This window comes from Salarias fasciatus, chromosome 11, assembly GCF_902148845.1.
Source record: "Salarias fasciatus chromosome 11, fSalaFa1.1, whole genome shotgun sequence".
Classification (NCBI taxonomy): Eukaryota; Metazoa; Chordata; class Actinopteri; order Blenniiformes; family Blenniidae; genus Salarias; species Salarias fasciatus.
Window position 1 is genome coordinate 23,887,251 of NC_043755.1, and position 21,844 is coordinate 23,909,094.

The 21,844-nt window shown below is 47.4% G+C and overlaps 1 protein-coding gene across 1 annotated transcript in view; it reads left to right on the plus strand.

The window, feature by feature from the left end:
• LOC115396421 (zinc finger protein 271-like) overlaps nt 1-21,844 on the plus strand; it is a 374,023-nt gene that overhangs the window by 182,481 nt on the left and 169,698 nt on the right. The gene's annotated exons all lie outside the window — the stretch shown is intronic.

The window sequence follows — 21,844 nt, forward strand, 5'->3', positions numbered from 1 at the left end:
CAAAGACAGAGAGACTGAGGCCTTAAAACCACGCGGAGCCGCAAAGCCCAGAGGATTCCTCTAATACAGTGAAGAGCCGAGCGCCCGAGGCGTGGAGGTGAGGATGGAAGGGTGACAAATAAAATCATTACGGAGTTTGGGGAACACAAGTGAGCCTGTAATTATTGATGAGGGCCCAGCAGAAAGTTCTTGATGGGGAGCCAAATACCTTAGAGCGACTTCTGCAGCCAGTGAGAATCTATTTGGAAAACTGCTCTCCTCATTGTGAGGCACTGCGGTTGTTTGCCTCGGATGTAGAGAACTCTCCAAAAACGGAGGACAGTTTGAGACTGGATATGAAATCACTGTATTTTCTGGACTATCAAGCAAGACAGAAAAATAACCCACATTCTTCCTGCTATGTCAGTGAAATCCAGCTGTGATGAGGTTTTCCTGTGGCACTGCACCGGTGTTCTCTTGTCGTACAGCGACCTCTAGTGGTCCAAATCACATGTCAGCGCTCAAAACGGCAACGTGTCCAAATCAGTCATTGGATAACTAATCAGGAGAGAGTCCGAAGCTCATCATAATGTAACCGCTGGCTAGTAGTTCTTTTGCGTTTTCATTTTGGCTCAACGTTTTATGTTGTTTCAAATCAAGACACTAAAAAAGAGAAAGTTATTTTACACATTTTTAAAAATAAATTAAACACAGTTATTAATATTCTCGCAAAAACCCCATAATAATAATAGAGGTGAGCTGAGAATCATGGTGGATTCATAGTACCATTCAAAATGGCCGCCTCTATGAATCTTTCATGAATCATGCTTCACGTTAATTTTTTTCCAGCTTTAACTGAGATTTAGAAACTACTTGTCCAGATATATTATTCTGAGTGAGTAATGGCAGCTTTTAGCTGTTTTCCTCGTTAAAACAAGCAGACAGGTGCGAACTCTGAGCTTCGTATGTGCTGCAATATTTTTGTTTGGAAGCTGGATGACTGGTCAAGACTGAAAAAAGTGTGAATCATTGCGTTAGTAGTATTGAAGTATTGAGTGTTACTGTTTACACGATAAAGTTTCAAGTAAAAAGCCAACGTTTTGGATTTGTGTTTCAGGAAAGTTTCTTGTTTACACCACAACATTTTGAAAATGACGTCAGTTTCCATGGAAACCGCAGAAATGCTGAAAAAGATGCAGTTAGCATGCCAGGCCACTAGTGGGCTCTGTTCTGAGTCCAGCTCTGGTTCTGCTGTGTCTGAGGATAATCTGCTGCAGTTTAGCCACAGCGGCTGCAGTCCCTGTTAAATGCTGTGCAGCGTGTTGATGGTTATTGCTGATGAAAGAGGTTTGAGCCTTTTATTGATCCTATGATTCACTCATTCCCAATTAATGTTCATTACCAGTGATAATTACAGGCATGAAATTATTTTATGTCTAATCTATGTCTAAACTGACTTCATCCCACTAATGAGAACCTCAGCAGGTTTAAATAAGGTTTAAATGTGCTCACAATGCTGCATTAACAGTCATCACCTTCAGTCCTTATGGTCTACAGAACTGGACGAACGCCACCGCCGACGCCCTCCTGCTCAGCAGAACGAGCCGCTCTCTTTATGTTCTGGGATGGATTTCCTCTTCGCCTCCACGGTGCGGTGATGGTCGGCACGGCCGTGGTCTCCTCCCGCCCGCCGACCGCCCGATGCAGCATGACAAGAGGAGGAACAGTCCGGAGGCCTCTGCTGGCCGGATCCTCAGGACGGACAGCGGCACAGATGTCGACAAAAACCCAGCGTCTCCAGCCAAAGGAGGAATTAAGAGCCCAGTGAAAAGCATCTGGAAGAGAAAATGCATTTTTCAACACCATCCAAAGGTCTCTCTCTCTCTCTCTCTCTCTCTCTCTCTCTCTCTCTCTCTCTCTCTCTCTCTCTCTCTCTCTCTCTCTCTGTCTCTCTACCTTCTCGCTTCCTTCTTTCTTCTCTCAATGTGTTTTTGCACCAGTGGAATAAAATTCTGTTTGCTGCCCTGCGGATGTTGTTTGTGCCACCCACCTCACAAGGACTGCTGGTCCTATTGTACACACACACACACAGAGACACACACACACACACACACACACACACACACAGGCTCAGGTACCCACAGACTGCTCGTGGCAGGCCTCGCCGCTGTGACAGGGCACGGGGAATAAATATGAAAGCGGAGGAAGGAGGGAGCAGGAGATGAATGGAAGGAAGAGAGGAGAGCTGGAAAGACTGCAAAGTGCCGGCAGCACGGCGAGAATGAATAGCAGAGGATGAGGATGGTGGATGAAGGGGGAGGGGGGGGGGGACAGGCAGAGGGGGAAATGTGAGTGTGGAGGAGAGAGAGCGAGAGAGAGAGAGTGTGAGAGAGAGAGATCTCACAAAATCAATGTGAAGCCAGCTGTGTCGGGTTCTGTGAAGAGGAGAGAAAACAGAGAAGTGTGTAAAAATACCCATAACTGTGATCGGCGGCTGTCGTGTGACGACCGGGGGGAATGGGGGGGGGGGCTGTTATCCCGCCCGGTGCAGGTGAGGCTGTGCTCTCTGACACGTCTCCATGGCGACAGCATCGTTCACGTCGTCCCAGACACGAGCCGCCTGATCCAGTGGATCCTGCTTTCCTGGATGGACTCAGACCGTTTCACCATGCTGACCCTCCGCCGCTCGCCACCGCACCCTGGATGATCAGCGTGGAGCTGAAGGCGCCTCAGGACACACTGCAGGTGAAGCCTTTGGTCTAAACTGTGGATGAGCTCCTCCTGTCTGGAGAACCAATAATCCCCAAAAGTCAAAGTCCGATATCATTAATATAAACCTTAAAAGAATACTTCGAAGATTTTGAACCCACGCCCTATCTCTATCGTTTACAAAGTGAGCTAAGCCCATAAATACCTTTTTGTGTCCGTTCGTCCAGTGCCTGGCTAACAGCTGTTAGCATCGTAGTTAGCTTAGCTCAACTATGGCAGGTGAAGAGGAAACAGAGGCAGACTGAGAAAGTGGACAAAATACTCCTTCCAGTGGTCCAGGGAATGGCGAAGTAAATCCGAATGGTTATAAAACTTTTTAAAAGACGTGTTTTCTTTTCAATCCCTTAAAATAGCGTTTTGATACACACAAAACTGAACAAGCATAGTGCGCTGCGGAAGGATATACCAGGCGCACAGCGGCTGAGTCTATGCTTCTACTGCTGTGCTCCGGTATATCCTTCCACGGAGCACTGCGCATACACAGGTCTGTGTGGATCAAAACATTATTTTAATGGATTGAAGAAAAAACACGTCTTTTAAAAAGTTTTATAACCATTCGGATTTACTTCGCCATTCCCTGGACCACTGGAAGGAGTATTTTGTCCACTTTCTCAGTCTGGCTCTGTCTCCTCTTCACCTGACGTAGTTGGGCTAAGCTAACTACGATGCTAGCAGCTGTTATCCAGGCACTGGACTAACGGACACGAAAAGGTATTTATGAGCTTATCTCACTCTGTAAATGATCGGGATAGGGCGTGGGTCCAAAATCTTCGGAGTATTCTTTTAAAGCCCACATGAGCCCATGCTGGATGCGTTGCACCACGCCGCGTCGGTCACCTCCATTCTAGTCACTTCCTGTTTTTCCACTGGATGTGTTTTAGCGATGTTTTCCTTTCACCGCAGTAAATGACGCAACACGACACTAAAGACACACGAGTCTGTTTCTCTGCGTTCGTCAGTCCAGACGTATCCAGACAGGTCGGTGGGATCAGCCGTCCTCCTCCTCCTTGGTTCAAGTGTTTCCTCTGTTTTCCAGGCTTGTGATCACAGAGCAGGAATATTTAATGAATCCTCAAAACTCATTTAGGAGCTAACTGTGTTAGCAAAACCAGTTTCTGTTTGGTTTGGTTTCAGCTTCAAGCTCTAGGAAACAAACGTTACTGCTGTTGAAAGTCACTCTTAAAAAACACAAAATGACAGAATGATCCGAGGATACGAGTGTTTGCATTAGTGAGGTTAAACAGAACAGTTTCTCAGCTGCTGGTATTTCATGCAACACATTGAAAGTGCAAAGCTAGAAATACAGAATGAACTCAGACCAACAGAAAGTGTCCAGCAGGATGAAGCTGATCAGTCGAGCATCTTCAGGTCCTTCAACACCCCAGAAAGAGTTTCAGGAAGTTTTACCTTTTCAAAATGATGAACGTTTCCATTAAAAACAGTAGAAAGACTGAATGTAGTTAGCATGTCGGGATACGAGGCTCTGCTGTTGTTTTATACTTTTTTTTCCCCACTGGAAAATGTTGTCATGGAAACGAGAGAATCTAAAACACATCCAGACCGTGTACTGTTGTGTTTACAGATTAAACCACCACACACACACACACACACACACACACACACACACACACACACACACACACACACACACACACACACACACACACACACACACACACCTAAATGCATTTGACAATGTCCATAATGTGACTATGACAGAGTGGAGAGCTCTGCTGCCTCACAGCCAGAGGAGCCAGGTTTGATTCCCGTGTGGAGTTTCCATGTTCTCCCTGATACTGCAGGGTTTTTCTCTTTCCATAGATATTACTGATAGATTAAATCAGGGCTGTCCAACATACAGTTCATGTCTTTGACTTCAAGCACAGGATGAAATGTTCTCTCAAAGATGATTCGGACTGTAGAAATATTACTGTTTCCATCAAAAAACTGTCATAGCCTGAACTCACGGTGTAAATGGACACTAAAAACAAACCGAAGGTGTCCTGTTTTCTCTTGAAAACGCTGGAATCCCTCTGCAGTGAACATGAACCCGAAAAGCTTTGAATCACCCTCATTTTAAACAGTCGTCCCAGACCGAGCCTGGTCCAGGAGGACCTGGTCTGAGCTGCAGGACTGAAGAGGCCTGCTGCTGCTGCCGTCCTGTCAGAACTCAGTCATCTCATGAAGCCGCCCTGCTTTGTTCCTTGACCGGCCCCTTCAGCTCCCAGACTGCAGGACTCAGCTGTTGCTTCAGTGTTTCACGTCCCGCTCGCAGCAGTAGTTTGGTAAAGCGGGCCTCTTTGAAGGGTCGGACGTGGCGTTAGGGGTCATAAACTGTGGCCGTGAAAATCAAAGAATTAGACAAATTGAGCAAATCTGCGCAGCAGAAAGCCTTTTGTTGCCGGGGGCGGACGTGATCTTTGATGTGGGGATGAACCTTCCCCAGATCTGCCTGATTTGAGTCTGATGACATCCGCCGTAACGCCGGTCTGCAGAGCGCCGCCGCCCGCCCCGCTCAGCGCTCCGCCTGCTGGCGGCAGGTAAACTCTGCTCAGCCCGGACGGCACACACCAGGCCGCTGCCGTGGAGACAACAGCAACAGATTCATCAGATCTGCATCAAAATGTCATGTTTTTCTGTCGGTTGGAGCAACTGGTGGTGAAATGGTTTCATCCAGTCAGACTGAGTTCTCTTCTCAGTGATCTGTGCTTTATCTATGATTTACTGTTATAATCTGTTGATCATCTCACCTCCGTCCTGTCCTCCAGTCCCTGTTTTTCTTCCTCAAAGGAGCTCTTGAGGTTGTAAATAAGAGTCTTCTCTGATTGACTTAACAGGCTGAATAAGAAACAAGCCGAGCTCCGAGGCTCCGTTTCCTCCTTCAAGCCAAAACACTAAACTTTCATTGTGTTTTCAGAAAGTTGCATTTTCTGTGACTCCGTGCAACTTTACTGAAGCGCTGCCGCTGCACATGCTCACCGCCGCTGGAGGAAACAGCTGTTCTGCACGTGCTCAGTAGAAGGGCGACAGCGGCACAGCTCGGTCATTCCATCGTTTTCAGCATTTCCGGCGTGTCCGAGTGAACAGACATCGTGATCCAAGAAGGAAAAACTGTGTTTTCACTTGAGACAGGATTCTAATTTCCAAACAGAAATATTATGTCCATCTTTCTTTCACTCAGGAGGTTTTTTTAAGTTGTTTTTGTACCATCAGACAGAGATTATAGGCATAATAATAAATCACGATGAGAAACCTCTAAAGACGGTCTGACTTTACATCTTTGGTTTTTAAGAGACATTATGTTGATTTCTAAGTGTATATTTCCCTCACAGAGACGTACAAACAGTGAATTCATTAAGATTGTGAGTCATACTTGATTAAACGTTGAGTTTACAGTCTGTGAAGCTGGACCCTGACTTCCACAGGACCAGCGGTCTGCTGCCAGTGGCCTCTGGGAACAGGATGACAGAGAACGCCGTGACCTCCATCGTCCATAAACAGAAGAAGCTCAACCACCGGGACTCTTCCTGGAGCTGAGCGATCAGACAAGAAGGGCCTCAGTTAGGAAGGTGACCCGATGGACACTCTGTCCGAGAGCCACAGTCCACCTGGAGACAGGAGAACCTTCTCTGCAACAATCCACCAATCAGGCTGTGCGGCTGGACGAAGCCTCTCCTGAATCTCAGACTCGCCGTGACCCATCTGGAGTTTGACAAAATGAAGGTCACTCTCACCAGGAGGAACGGTGTTCTCTGGGCTGCTGAGATGAAGACTGAATTCTGTGGTGCGAGCGCCGGGAGTCGTGTTGGAGGAAACCAGGCAAGATTTAACCCACTTATGAATAATGCTGGATCAACAAATGTGGACAGAGAGAAGCGTAGAGAGTGAGCGCAGAGCTCCACTGGTCGGGGCTGTTTTTACACAAAAGATGGGAGAAGCAGAAGAAACACCAAAACAAGGAGCAGATGAGAGGTCAGAGGTCGGCGGGGTCGCTCCTCCTGGAGCCTCCTGCAGCTGCTGCTCACGCCGCCCTGAACCCCAGAGGCCACTGCTGCTCCTGGCGTCTGTACCGCCGTCTGACAGAGCGTCAGTCATTAGAGGCTGGAGATGAAGGCATGCGGGTCCGGGCTCCTCAGCCTGTCGGGGTAATCAGCTGGGAGGAAGCCGCCTGTACGGACGCTCCGTCCCGGAAGCTTTAATCTCCGCCTGGGATCACTGTCAGCGTCACGGAGAGACGAGCCTGGAGGCTGCGCCGAAACCAACAACAACCACAAGTACTGCTATTCTAGACGTTTTGGTCCGACACTCCCAGCAAAACGCACCGTGGAGGGAGAAGTTTCTGCAGCTGAGACGACTTCATTTATATTCATCGCCTTATTTTTAGGATCACAGGTTAGACTTTTTATACCACGTCGCTCCATTCTGAAGAAAAACATCAGAATCCTGCAGGTCTTTAAGGGCATGAAGCTGAGGAGCTGATGGTTTAGTGGACGTTCGGAAGAATGAAATGACTCCGAATTACCGCTTAAGACAGAGAAACAAATCATGATCCGTTTAGAGATGTTCATTAGATTAACTTTTTTATTGAATTTTGCTCCAGTTAGTGATTTGAGAAGAGGAAATCACGGCTCTTATATTTCAATATTCTACTTCCATGTTTTTCCATATTTTTCCACCTTTTCAAACCAAAGCTAAATATCCCGTCCTTTTTCTGAGGAGTGTAGCTATAAGTCACATGTTTTTGTACAAAGAGAAGAGAACTTGGTGGACCTGGACATGTCCATCAGGGACCCATGAAGCCATCAAATCGAATGAAACTGACATGAAATCCAAGTGAATATGTTGAAATGTTAAAATCTGAATAAAAGCATTATGTCAGATTAAGTTGTAGAAAGTCTATAAATAGCATTTAAAAATATTAAACTTATGGTTTTATAGAATAGAACAGAATAGACTGTGATTTCATTACATCAACCAATAGAGGCCAGTCGTGGCATGTTATCTGGAGTGTTTCTGCTCAAACGGACACCGTTTTCAACGCCTCTGACCTGAAGCGGTTCCACTCGAGACGCCGTGGCGTGAGCGCGGCCCGTCGCTCCACCGCGAGCAGCGGCGGCAGCTTTGTGTCTGAGAAATGTGTGTGTGAGTATAAAGCATCTCCAGGAGGCTCAGGAAACAGGTGTGAGTGTGTGCGGCGGGGGATTTTTGAGGAACGGCGAGCCTGAGCCACCAGCCGTCCCCTGTGAGCCGAGCGGCGGCTCGACCGCCGGCAGCTTCTGAACATGAAGCCACTGGAAGACGTGTGAAACAGCAGCCTGGAGCTGGAAGCCTCGCCCTGTTCGGCGTGCGTGTGTGTGTGTGTGTGTGTGTGTGTGTGTGTGTGTGTGTGCACTCCAGACTTTATTAATTTGCTGTGCTTGTGAGTCAGTGTCCATATTTAATGGCTGTGTGGTTTTCTGTGTCGCAACCCCCCGACACTGCAGGTATTGAGCTGTGATTCAGACGAGGGGCGACAATCCACACCGGCACGGAGAGCGCGAGAAAAATACTCATCCGCCCACACACACACACACACACACACACACACACACACACACACACACACACACACACACACACGGCACAATGCAGATGATTCAGTGCAGACAGGAGGCTGGTATCTGGGGAGATGCTGACTGGATTTTGTGCATTTCCAGTCCAAGCAAACAAAGAATACATGATGATGATGATGATGATGATGATGATGATGATGATGATGATGGAGATGATGATGCTTCACACTCAGCAGTCTGACACCAGCCATGCACAGCATGAGATCATGTGCAAACTGGACCTGTTCGGTGGCTCCTGGGTGGAGCTGTGTGTTTCCCTGTCAGACGTGACAGCTGACTGAATAAATCTTTTGTTGCATTTTGAGTTTGTGTTCATGTTACGCTGGTGCTCGGAGCTGAAAATGCTCCGACTCTCGCAAGGCGTTGATGATAGTCAGATAGCCGGGGAGCTAGCTTAGCTGAGCCTAGCTAGCCTTCATGGCAGCATCAGTGATCCTGGTGGTTCGGAGGTTTGGAGCCACGAGCCTGATGTTTGACACCCTGATAAAACTGAAGCTCCACATGAGGAAGCACACGTGTTCACACTGTAGGAATACACACACACACACACACACACGCACGCCCTCCCTGCTGTTCCTGTTGACCCTGCTCTTGTGGGTCTCCTCTGCTGTGCTGAACTTTCACCTCCTCGCTGTGTCTGCATGTCAGCGACACGTTCAGCCCAACACACCACACGCAAAACACACACCACACACTTCTCCGCAGTATTACACACTTCTACACACTCGCTCACGCAAACACCACAGGAACAAAACAGCTCTGTATTGATGAGACATGAGGACTGAATCCGACACATTCAAATATCGATTGAGCAGGACTGTGTGTTCGGCGTGAACACACTGCTCGAACTATCTTTCCCCTCTTCTTGATATTTTGTCACATCATAGTTTTTGGTGTGTTTTAGACTCTCCAAACCACGGACGCGTCCTGTAATGCTCACCGTGGTGGATCAAGATCCTACGAGGACGCCTGCACCTCGCAGTATCCTGATACCGGGCTGGGAGCATCTCTGTGTGACGGTGAATATAATATACTGTACTGAGGGCGAGTGTACAGGAACTAATGTGGTGTGTGTATCGGGTAGGACACATTAAGAGGATGAACATCAATGAAGCTTCACTGTTTCAGAGCCAGTGCCTCAGGATTTACTGCTACTTATGTGAGTGTCCAGACTAGGTAATCTGTCACATTTCATTAATACAATTATCAGAGTTAAAATTAAAGGAAGTTGGAAAATGCTGCATGTCAATGACCGAATAAGATAAGAACAACCAGAGCGGGGCCTTGGTTTATTATTTTATTGCGAAGATAAGGTCTGATCAGTTGGGGTAAATAAACAAACAAACCCAGAACTGTCTGATAAGTATCAGGACTGTTTTTTAATTTCTTATTTCTGAGCTGATAAACAGTAGAAATATGATTATTGGGTTAAAACCAGGATCAGAGTTAAGAACCTGGAGTTCAGGTTGGGCTAAGGAATGCAGTGTGTGTGTGTGTGTGTGTGTGTGTGTGTGTGTGTGTGTGTGTGTGTGTGTGTGTGTGTGTGTGTGTGTGTGTGAGTGTGGCCAGGCCTGTACTAATAGTCTTAATGCTTCCTGAGGAGTTGCCCAGAGCTGCATTAGCCTCTGGATGGGCCATTGATTTGACACAAAGACCATCAGGCCTCCACCCTCCAATCCCAACACACACACACACAAGCACTCACACACACAAACGCACACACAGACACGCTCCACCCATCCACCTCCTTAGAGCTCTATATGGCCAGGGTTTCCTGTCTCGCGCCCACGGGGTTATCTCCCCAATGCAATTAAGGTGCTTTAAAAGTGCATTTTCAGGAAGAAGCAGCATGGCGGGGGGGTGCAGGGGGGTGGAGGGGGGTAATGAGGGAGAGTGCTGCCTGGGCAGCTCTGCCGCAGCAGAGTGCAATGGGAAACCCCTGGCCGCCTCGCCGAGCGCCGGGCCAGACGCCGAGATGGATGGACACACCCTGAACCAGAGGCGGGCGATGGAGCGGAGGAAATGGATGCATTACCAGAGGGGCCAAATGTGTGTAATATTAGAAGGGCGGAGGGGGATTATAGAGCAATAATACTTAAAGGAAAATAAGTTTCGGTGCCGTCTCTTTTCTGCTGCAGATGCACCTACGTGGCTGCTGATGGGCCGATCAATACGCAATTCAAAGTTGATTATATCAACTCAACTAACAGGATTCACCGGATTAGATAACTCCATCAGATGTTGAGCTGCATTGGCATCAAACTGAGGCTTGTTAGTCCGCCGTCTGTCTGCACTCAAATGGCTCCATTTCTCTTTTCTCGGTTAACCTGGAAAACCGGTTTAAAGCAGAGCAGAGGTTTCCCAGCCATCCACAACTCTGTCTTTACTCTACTGCTGTCCCGAACTCCACCTCTGAGTCTGGTTCTGCAGAAAGTCTCCTCCTCTGAGTACAGCAGGAGGGAATAGAAGAGGAGGATCCAGACATGCAGCATTGTGGGGAAATATTCAAACCCTGTTCTAAGTCACGGATCAGCTGATATAATTGGTTCCTCTCTCTACCAACGTGTCTCTCATGGTTTTTACAGCGTGAGATTTTTTGTTGTAGATAAAGCTCTTCTGATCTCTCTGTGGGAAACTCCAGCCAGTGGAAACTAAAATGTTGTCATTTCCCGCCAGTCTTTCTCACGCTATTGTTAGTTTCTAAAACATAAAGAAATCACAAAGCACTTTTGCCTCCTTCTTTTAAAGCATTTCTCTGAAATGTTCCAAATGTTTTACCTCTTCGTTGGAAATGTCATGAAGGTGGATGAACCCCGTCAGAAGCGTGTCGGTCTCTGAACCACACCTCTGACATGTTGTGAAGAGCCCTTTCACATCAGCCCTGTAAAATCCAGATTTTAGTCCAAATCAGGACTTTCTGGGAAATCCTCTTCATTCATGCGTGTGAAAGCTCCGCTGGTCAAAGATCTGGATCTTTCAGGACAACTCCGGACCCCCCTGTAGTGACTGCTTTTCACCTGATAGCGGCTGGAGATGAGGCTTTGATTAATGTAATAATGACATGTCGACGCCACTGTTTTCATTCCACGTTAGGTTGTTTCGGTTTATTGTCCTCATTTTTCATTCAGTACAAGTCTTTAAACACTTTCCACTAAGTTGTTATTGCTCTCAAGTTGTTCTCTGCTTCCCAGATCACATACTGTCTTTGCAGTGAACTATCAGCGGACTTTCCAACCACTGCAGTGAGAGGACAGGGACATGACAGCCAGAAACCCCTGAGGTTTCTATCAGACCAGCCTCAAGGCCGTGCTGTCAGGGGGCGTTAAGGAAACACCCATAATGCAACAGCAACAGGAGAGGCTTTCTGGATATTTCACTCCAGAAGGTTTCATGAAAATTGGTTTTATATTGAAATTGTCGTCATTTTCCATAGTCATTGTTTTGTTTTGTTAAAATAGCGACATTTTCATCACGAACACTCTGAGCCACAACAAAGAAAAACATTAAAGTTTAAATTTGAAGGTTATTCTGGCACTGTTTTACTGCTCCAGCTGAATGTGGCCTCTCAAATGAAATGTGTTGACTTAGACTGTTTAATATATTCAGACACCAGAGTGGAGTTTTATTTGGACAGATAACGATCACTGCAGCGACCCAGCCTGGTCGTTCAGAGATCTGCGACATTCCCAGTCAGAACAACAGTAAAATGAAGTGCCATGTGCTGAAAGGTATTCTGGGCAGAACAGGGCAGCAGCACTCACTGCATGCTCTTTTTTTTTTTTTTTTTTTCTTAATGGATTTACAGCCATATAATCTAAATAAGTCCAGGCGGCCTGAACATGATTCGAGCCCTAAGTGAGTTTCCCAGATTGGGAGGAATAATCTCCGCAGGAGCTGACGGGGAGCAGACGGCGCTCCGTGTCTGCTGCCATGCTGGTGTTCAGGTTGAGGCGGGCCTGGCGGCGTGGCGGGCCGCCCTGCGCCTCACGCTGAGCCGTTTCCCCGTCCAGATGATTTAGACACATTAGGGTTAATGGGCTAATTACTGCGGCTGCTCGCTGCCTGTTATGCAATATCTGGGAGGATGCGGACAATTGGTTTTGAGCGTGTGACACTGACGGAGCACGTCTGTCCGTCTGGCTGCCTCCCCGCCGCCCTGAGCGCACACACACTTACACACACACGCACCACACACACCACACGCACACCACACACTCCCACTCGCACACAAAATATGGGAGCAATAACCTCTGTGACTTGGCTCGGGTTCATCGGTGTGTGTTTCAGCGATTTAGCCCACCTCCAGGCGCAAAATTGTTTTCTTTGACAAAGGAGAGGCAGGCGAGTGGAAGAGAGGGTGAATTTAATAGGCAGCCTTAATGCACAAATCACAGCTTTAGAGCGAGAGAAGAGAAACACAAGGCCAGAAATGAGAGAGCCGACGCCCCCCCGGCCACCGTGAATCATAATGGCTTTTCAAGGTAGGGAAGAATGAGATGTTTTAGCAAATGAAGACTGAAATACGCTGCTGTGAGACTTCAGGTCGGTTTCAAATGAGGGGAGGAAGTGGGAGGAGGCGCCGCTCGGCACACTACAGGCTAATAAAGTGGGAGTCCTCTGCTCCCCCGGCCCGCCGCCGGTCCTGCTCTGCTGCTCTCAGTAAAAATGCTCTCTTTTTCGCAATCAATAGCCCCATAATTTCAGCCAAGTAGCTGCCCGGGCTGCTGTGGAAGAGCGACAAATCACGGCGGCGGCGGTGCCGTCGCAGCCCGCCCGGCCCCGCCACTCCGAACCGGGAGCCACATATTCTATTTATTTTACTGAATGCAAACTGTGAATAAGATGTGGAGGAGATGCAGGAGACGGAGGGCGGAGGGAGAGCAGGGAGAGCGAGCGGCTCGTGTTTAGACGGCGCTCACAGGCAACGCCGAGGCAATGAGGCGTTTTATACCAGCTGGCTTTGAAGCCTGCGATGTGTTTTGATTGCATTGTTAGAGGCTTTGTCTGAGGTCCAGGCACATCTATTCACAATGCGGCGGCAACACGCCAGGCGGTTTCCTCCCTTCCTGGCTCACATGTGCTTCATTTCAGTCTCACGGTCGACCCCGGCGCACGGAGCAGCGCATCCAGATCAGCGGCGAGGAAAGAATGGATTCCACCGTCCCTCATGTGAAACTCAGGCACCAGACTCTCGGTCTTAATGGAGCCAGAGATGAACCAGACTGTTCATCCTCGTCCCCGTAACAAAGAGACGAAACACTCCTTCCATCTCCGGTCTGAGTTACGAGAAAGAAAATATCAGACCCTCAAAGGAAGCTGCTGTTCAGTTTTTCTCAGTTTTAAATATGAGCTTGGTCCTTTCTTCCAGGTGTTGTTGCCTGAATATGAAGTTTAACTAACTTTAAGCTAAAAAACATGTTTTGCTTCGGTGGTTCTGGTCGGGTTCTGCCCTCCGCCTCTCCTCCGCCAGCCGAATGTGGCGCTGTGACCCCTGTTATGACGCCGTTAAACCCCCCCTTTTTTTATCTCTAGCTCCAAAAATCCAACATGGCAGCCTCCAGCCGGGCTTTAACGTCTGAGGATGCTCCGTCCATCTTACAGTACAGTCAGTGAGAGGGGTTCAAACCCGGGTTCTGGTGCAGGGCAGGCATTACACTTCTTCTGCTGTCAGAGCGAGTGGTGTTTACTGTGTTTATCTTCCGCTGGAGCTCTGCCAACACAAGCTAATGGCCGCCTCCTCCCAGCCTCCAGCCCGGTGCTTCGAGTCGGGTCTCTGCACTCAGCTCCCGTTCGGAGACACTCGGCTGTTATTACCTCCAAACCCGACTCAGAGGAGAAAATCGATCCAGCATTCTGCTCATTCACTATACATATTGATGGCAGGGTGGAACGAGGCCACAGCCGCCTGCTGCAAACAAGTGCTTCACTTGGTTTTCTTTGCATATCCCACATCTTCTGTTTAGTCACTTTAATGCTGGAGATAAAAAAACTCAGAAACCTTTCAGATCTGGGGAAAAACTAGTAAAAAAAAAAAAAAAACATTGAGCGTATCAGGGGTATAAGCATATTTCAGTAATGATCTGTCCATTGACTAACTGGTTGACCATTCCTGAGTTGGAACAGAGAGGATTGTTGAGTGTGTGGATGTGTGTGTGTGAGTTCAGCCGAGCAGCCTGCAGCAGCAAACTGCACATAAAAACCTCCACGTACTTGGAAAGATCAGCCATAAGCAGCTGCTTATAATTAGCTTTTTTTCTTTAAACGATCTCAAGTGTTTGTGTGTAAAATCTGAGGCTTCAACCCTTTTAAAGTGACAAAAAGCCTCGTGTGACGATCACAACCAGTAATTTCACCAGAGCTTGCTGTCAGTCGCCGCCGCCGTGGAGGCATTAAGGTCAATTGTTACACAGGGTGTCATTTCCCTCTCAGATTGTCTCAGTCGGAGATATAAATGTCCCCCAGAAGTGTAATTTTTCAATTATAAAGTTCAGAAACTGTTACAACAAATTTTTGTGTGTTTTTAAAGTAACTTAAAATGCTAATGAATGTCTTTATTATGACGTGAGAGGAGCTCTCTCTGGAGTGCAGCCAGGGCTCGACTGAGAGCCTCACTGTCTGTCCAGCACCATGGACAGCGCCCAGCACCATGGACAGCACCCAGCACCATGGACAGCGCCCAGCACCATGGACAGCGCCCAGCACCATGGACAGCGCCCAGCACCATGGACAGCGCCCATCATCCAGGTTCCTTTGCAAACTCAGGTTAGAGGACGGGATCGAAAACCTTCTGTCACTAATGAGCCGAGAGGACCTTACAGCTGGAGTCTGGAACGCAGATATGAAGGTGGACATGAGCTTCTCCTGACTTCCACTGCTCTTCAGCATCTCTTCAGGCGGTAGCTCGAGCTTTGAGTCTTTGCTCAGCAGTCTCCAGCGCCTCGGCTGTTCATAGCTTGCTGTGTTTCTTATGTACGTAGTAATGTGTAGTTCCCAAGAAATTTCTGGCAAAACCTCAAAGGAGAAAGGAACAGGAATCAAGCTGAAAGTAATTAGAAAGTTAAAGACATTTATTAAAGAATCTGCAAGATGAGACAAGTCACAGAATACAACCTGATCAGGGCTCAAGGAGTAGAGTGAATCTCCCTGAAAAAACCTTTTATAGATTAAAGAAAAGACAAGGACACTTGTTGTTTAGTCTTCATTACCTGCTCTCTAACGCCAAGGAAGGTCAGATGTTGAGACCAAACAGAGAGAAATGAGCCACACTTCATAAAAAGAACCTATAACAATGAATTCTCTACCAGCCACAGTGAGCGCCTGGCCTGCACTTCCTCGCCACTCCGTCTGCTCAGCAGACAGTTTCCTGGTCTTTCTTTGTGTCTGTTTCTTCTGAAAGAGCTCTGTTTTTTCACTATCCAAAATGGGTTTTCATCCACGAAGAAGCAGAGCTGGAGCAGCAGTCCAAAGTGGTGAGAATGAGAAGAAGACCTCTATGCTTCAGTTTGGAAGAATGAAGATAAAGAAAGAGGAGATGGAAGAAGAGAGACTCAGAGAGATGAGTTTCAGGACCGCCTCAGACACATGAAGCCCAGCGATGCTGCTCGCATTAGAATCACTTTGACCGTGGTATTGATCAGAATGTTGTTGCATTTTGGGTGTTCATTTAGGATGTTCATTTGGGTGTTCATTCAGGGCTCAGTCACTGAAACAACAATTTGTCTTAGTAAAAAGTTCTCCTGCTCCCGCTCAGCAGATAGACAGTAAGAGCAGCGTTTTTCTCCAGAGGGTCAGGAACCCCAGTCCAGATTCCCCTGGTCCTGGCCCCAGTCCAGATTCTCTTGGACTTGGTAGTTTTAAAGTTGACAGCCATCATAATAACAGTCCAGCTTGGTCGCTTTTGTTGTACAAATCTCTAAACTCGTCTCTAATGGGTATCTGACTGTCACGGGTGCAGGTTGGAAGGACCCATGCGCAGGCAGCACAGGCTGACTTGAAACTTCTTTATTTTACAAGTCACAGGAGCAAGCAGGGTTGAGCTGAGCTGATGCTGGCAGACGATGGAAGACAGACAGGACACAGGGACAGACCCACAAGGAACCAGCAAGAGGAGAGAGGGGAGCAGAGCTTAAACAGAGGAGACAACAGGTGTGGCACATTAGGGAGATAACGAGACAGGTGAAGAGGCACAGACAGAAACAGGTGAGGCAGGGCAAACAAAGGAAAAAACGGGCCCTGGGTGCCCTCATATGGCCACAGGGGCACAGGGCGTGACACTAGCTATGTCTATGTGCTCAGATTATTTGGAATCATTAGTGTGTTTATCAAAGTCAAACGTGATATGAAGGTTAATCTCTACTGATTTATAATATTCTGCCCGGGTTAAACCACTTACAGAGCTGATATAAAGAGCTCACTGACTCTCATTCTTAACTTAAAAGTGTTAGTCGGAGTTCCCAGTCTGTGGTCCTCAACCCCTTCTGTGGAGAACGAACCATCACTGTGGGAATTTCACAGTCTGAACTTGACAAAATTCGCACCCATCAACAAGAAAAACTGTGTGTTTAGATGGGACTTTTTATTTCTCTTCTATAAATCTGAATGAACCCTAATTCTGCTTTAGAATGACCACGTAAACCCCTGGAAAACTTTTCTCCGAATTAAAGGGCCTGTATCATGCTTTTTTAGCTCGTCCAAATCCTATTATTGGCATTAACATGGTAATAGTTTTTTTTGGCGCTAAGTAAAAGTCATTTTGTGTTAAATAAAGGATTTTCGGAGGTTAATTCTGAAACCCAGAAGAGAAAACGCTCAGTTTCACTGAAAATCCCGCCTCTCCGCCTGTGGACTTTGACTGACAGCGTACTTCAACCAATCGGAGCTGCGTTAGCGTCTCCGAGGGTTAGCTTTAGCTCTTTAGCGTTAGCCTCTCGACACGCGAAAACATCTTTTCCTGTTAGAAACTCACCAAGCGCAGACCCTTCAGACTCTTGCTCTTGCTTGATTGTTGCTTTCAGATGATGGTTAAAGTTATCGCCGTAATCGGAGATACAAAGAGCAGCAACGCTGATTGCCGAGGACCTGTGGGGTGGGGTGGGGGTGGGGGGGGTGGGGGGGGGGCGGTCTCCTCAGTGGAAAATGCGAATCAGCTGCGTGCTGGTCAGAGGAGAGTGCGCGTGTTGTCTGCGCGGTGGTGGGGTGGGAGAAGAGTGGTGGGGAGGAGTTCAACTTTTGTGACGTAGTTAGGTTTGAAGAGTTGAGCTGTTTTCTACCCGAAGGGAGGGGCTGCTGTAGAGAGCAGCAGACTGAAAAAGATTACTCAGACATGCGTGGATGAAGGCAAAGAACATTTTGGGGGTGGTTTTAAAGGGAAATCAACTTTGGGGCAGGCTAAAAACCTGAAAAAAGCGGATTTTGCATGATATATGTCCTTTTAGTTTAAATCTGAATAGATCTGACGGTTTATTCTCCTTTGTAAGCAGAATTATATGCTAATTAGATGACGTCATTCTGGTCTTCTGCTCCATCGTGATGATGCAATTTTCCAAGATGGCGGCTCGCGTCTCGCATTCCAACTCGTATGGAGGCGATTTATTTGATGGCAGCTTTAGAAGAATTGGATATAATGAAACGAGCAGAAGGGAACTTCACAGCGCGGACATTTTCAAAGCTGTAGCGTCAGAGTTCATCGAGAAACAAAGAGGAAAAATGCTGTTTACTTCCGGGAGACGTCAGTATGTCATGGCCGCCCCGTCCAATCAGAACGCTTCACAGACCCCGGAGTGAGAGAGGATTTAATTGTTTGATTTTTCCATGTAAATACCAAGATCATATATGGAATTCTGAATTACTTAATTCAGAATAAACCAATACCGAATTAAAAATGCCAGGAAACCACACTCAACGTTCAAGTGAAAATGCATGTTTTTTACATTTTGGTTTCAGAAAAAAGTTTTGTTTTTACACGACAAGGCTTTGAAAACCAGACCGGTTCACAGTGAAGTGGCAGAAACAATGAAAATGATGCAGTTAGCATGCTGGGCTGCGAGTTAGCGCTGTTAGCTGTTCTTGTAATGAAACTACACACACACACACACACACACACTGGAGAGAACAACACACTCTAAACATTAACGATGGAGAACTGGGACGTTCATGTGGACCTTCAGCCTCTTCCTCTCCTCTTCCTCACTCCTGCGGAGCTCCTCGGCCCGTTCAGCCTCTGCAGCCCCCGGTTCAGCGCCGTCCGGGCCGCCGTCACCTCCCAGACGGGCCGTGCTTCACTCTGCCAACCGCACACATTCCCACCGAGCACCATAAACCAGCTGCAGGCGGAAGCTCGCCCAGGCAGCTCCGCTCAGCGGCGCCGGGCGGCTGCAAACAGGCGCAAACGCGGTGCATCCACAAACACCTTGTAATTTCCCGCAGTAGTCATTAATACCAGCAAATGCAATCAACTCGCTCTGCCAGCTTGTTAGGATTGGCCGTCTCCGACGCCGCCGCCCCTCCTCGGTCCGGCTCAGCAGCACAGCGCTACGCCGACACAGCCGTGCGACAGGCGGACTGCCTGTTCCACAGCGAGAGGCGTCTCCCGGGAGAGGCCCTGGAAGAGCGGCGGCCGTCACGGAGCGAGGCTCGGCTGGCTCCAGCTGCAGATGGTGGAAGTGACTGAAGACCGGTGGGGTTACAGAGGAGGGCGGGGGCGGGGGGGGGGCGGGGGAGGGGGAGGGTTGGGGTGGGGGCAGGTTGGAGGATGATGAATGCAACAAAAGGCCCCGTGGTTTAGGCTCTGATGAAGTGTCACCGGCGCACAATAAGGTGGGGATTAGTCTCTCTCCGTCAGGATACAGCGAGCAGCATCAGCAAATGAATTCTAACTTATCAGTCAGCTCTCAGACGAGTGTGTGTGTGTGTGTGTGTGTGTGTGCGTCTTATTAAACAGCACATGTGAGGAATGCAGAGGTTGGGAGGTTGATTGGAGCCACATATTCTCCCAGACTGCAGCAGCACTGTGTTTTCACGAGGCTCGACAGTGATGTTTATCTGTTTCACCGAGGCTCTGCTCACACGACGCCGTTTCAGGTGGAAACATGACGTTTTGGGGTTTCGTTTCAGAGAAGTTTCGCACACAGCAAGGTTTTGTTAACGATGTCTGTTTCCATGGAGACGCTGAAAACAGTGTATTTGGTGAATCGGGACACAAGTTGGCGCCGTTTGTTGCTTCATGCTGTAAACATTAACAGTAGAGAACAGAGACGTTCAAAGTTGGACTGTTCTTACAGTGACTGTCAGCTCTGCATATGGACTGACATTTCCACCGAGGCAGAGATGGAGCATTTTCAAAAAGTTGCATTTTCAGTTTCCTCTTTTCACTTGTAAACCCTGTAAATGGGGCCCAAGACCAGGATCAGTTCAACTTCATGCTCACATATGCTGTGATACGGGAATAGCCAGTAATGGTTTGACTGGCGTCCAGCGCAGGGATTCAGATGAAGGTTTTGATACGTTATGTTCATGATGCGTTGATTGGATGGAGCAGAACCTCCTCTTAGCACAAAGTGACACAGGAGAAGTTCTCAAGCAGATCAGGAGTTTCAGCAATTAAATCTGAATTTGGCAAAAGTAAACAGCCCAAGAGGTGATCTGATCTGATCTGATCTGATTTTATCTGCATTCTGCATTCTGGGATCGTCTCCAGAAGTCCACTATAATGATGTGTGAAATTAAAGTTTTTCTTTATGATCCAAGTAAAACCAGCACAGCTACACTCTATAAATAAAAACACTGGGCCTTCAAAAATATATATGTTAACCTTTTTCCACTAGAATTTTAAGTTGAGCCATTTGCTGGCAGAATTCCAACAATTCAAAGCAGTAATTTGAGTATTCTGAATTACCACTAAAACACATTGGTAAAATAAACTGAACATGAATGAGAGTTGATCCAATATAATGTTTGAAGTCCGGTGAAGAAACTTTTTGGCCACAATAAAACACATTTCTTAGTAATTAATTTTCCAAGCCACTTTGTCTGGCTGCTGGAGTTAAAGGTGCTGTAGGCAGGATTCCGCATCTCCGCCATCTTGCTTAGGGTTACCTAAGCATGGTAACGCTGCACCCTCGTGGTAGTGCAATTATGCTACACCCCTAAAGGATTATCAGTGGATACTCTAACATTTAATCCAAAGAAAACACAGAAAAATTAGCACTGACTAGCAAAATCCTGCCTACAGCACCTTTAATCCCAGCCGCCTTGCCCGAGGGCAGGGTCAGCCCTGGACACTTCTCTCGTCTGTCACATGACCAACTAACCATGCAGCCTCATGTTCACACCAAGGTGCAACTTAGAGTCACAAAAGACCCTCACTAGCATGTTTTTGGACCGTGGGAGGAAGCCGGAGCACTGGGAGGGAACCCACGCACAGGGAGAACATGCAAACTGAACATAGAAAGGCCCCGGCCGGAATCTGAACCCAGGATGTTGTTGCTGTGAGACAAGACCGCTCGTTACTGTTTGGCAGGCTCCGCCCAGAATGACCTCCTGGGAAACAGGCTATCATGATTCAGCTGCACAAAAACAGTTGAGTCTTTTTCTAGAGGTGGAGATTTTTGATGGGACAACAAAGACTTTAGAAAGGACTTCAGTGTTTAAAAATAAACACAACATTAATGTTTAGACTCTTTTCCAGCGACGTTCAGGCTCACCACGCGCCGTGCCTGCTCTTCTTTCATGACCTGGAGAAAAACTCCTCAGCCAAGCCGCACAGGAACCCCCAGAAATTAGGTGTAGCTGCAGAGATGAAATGATTACAACAGTCTGAGGAAGAGGAAGACGGTGTGTGTGTTTGTGTTTGTTTGTGGGAGCCTGAGGGAAAATAGCTCTCAGATGACAAACACCTGGCGAAAGGTTGTATCAGGAGTATTGGGAAGCAGGGAGGAGACGTCGGAACATGGAGACCCGACAGCAGCTGAGGAGCTGTCCCTGGTGCTGAACATGAACAACATTCAGAAAAAAATGTTCAAATCAATAAGATACATTTATGAAAATTAGCAATATAACATGATTTGAATAAACAAGTGTAATCCAGGTCAGGACCTGGCAGAGGGATGACAGAACCTTTAATGTCTCAACAGCTTGTCCGTAATGAGGGTCACGAATTGGCAGATTTTTCAAGGTCAGTCCATGTTGGTGTTTCTGTCTCACTCCAGACTTCCTCACTCTCCCTTCAGTAAATGAAGTAAAGATCGTTCTCTTTCAAACATGCACATAATTTACCTTTCAAACATTTAACTGAACTTCTTTACCATTTCTGTCCTTTTTAATACAATGTGAAGCATAAATTGTTCTTTTTGCCTCAAATCAAACACTCAAATGAAATGCAGTTTTCTTTTTAACTTCTCATTCATCACATTAACTGTCCTAAGGTTGCCATTAATTTATTTACCCTTAGAAATGAAACATGGTTGTTTAAAATGAATTTTTAACAG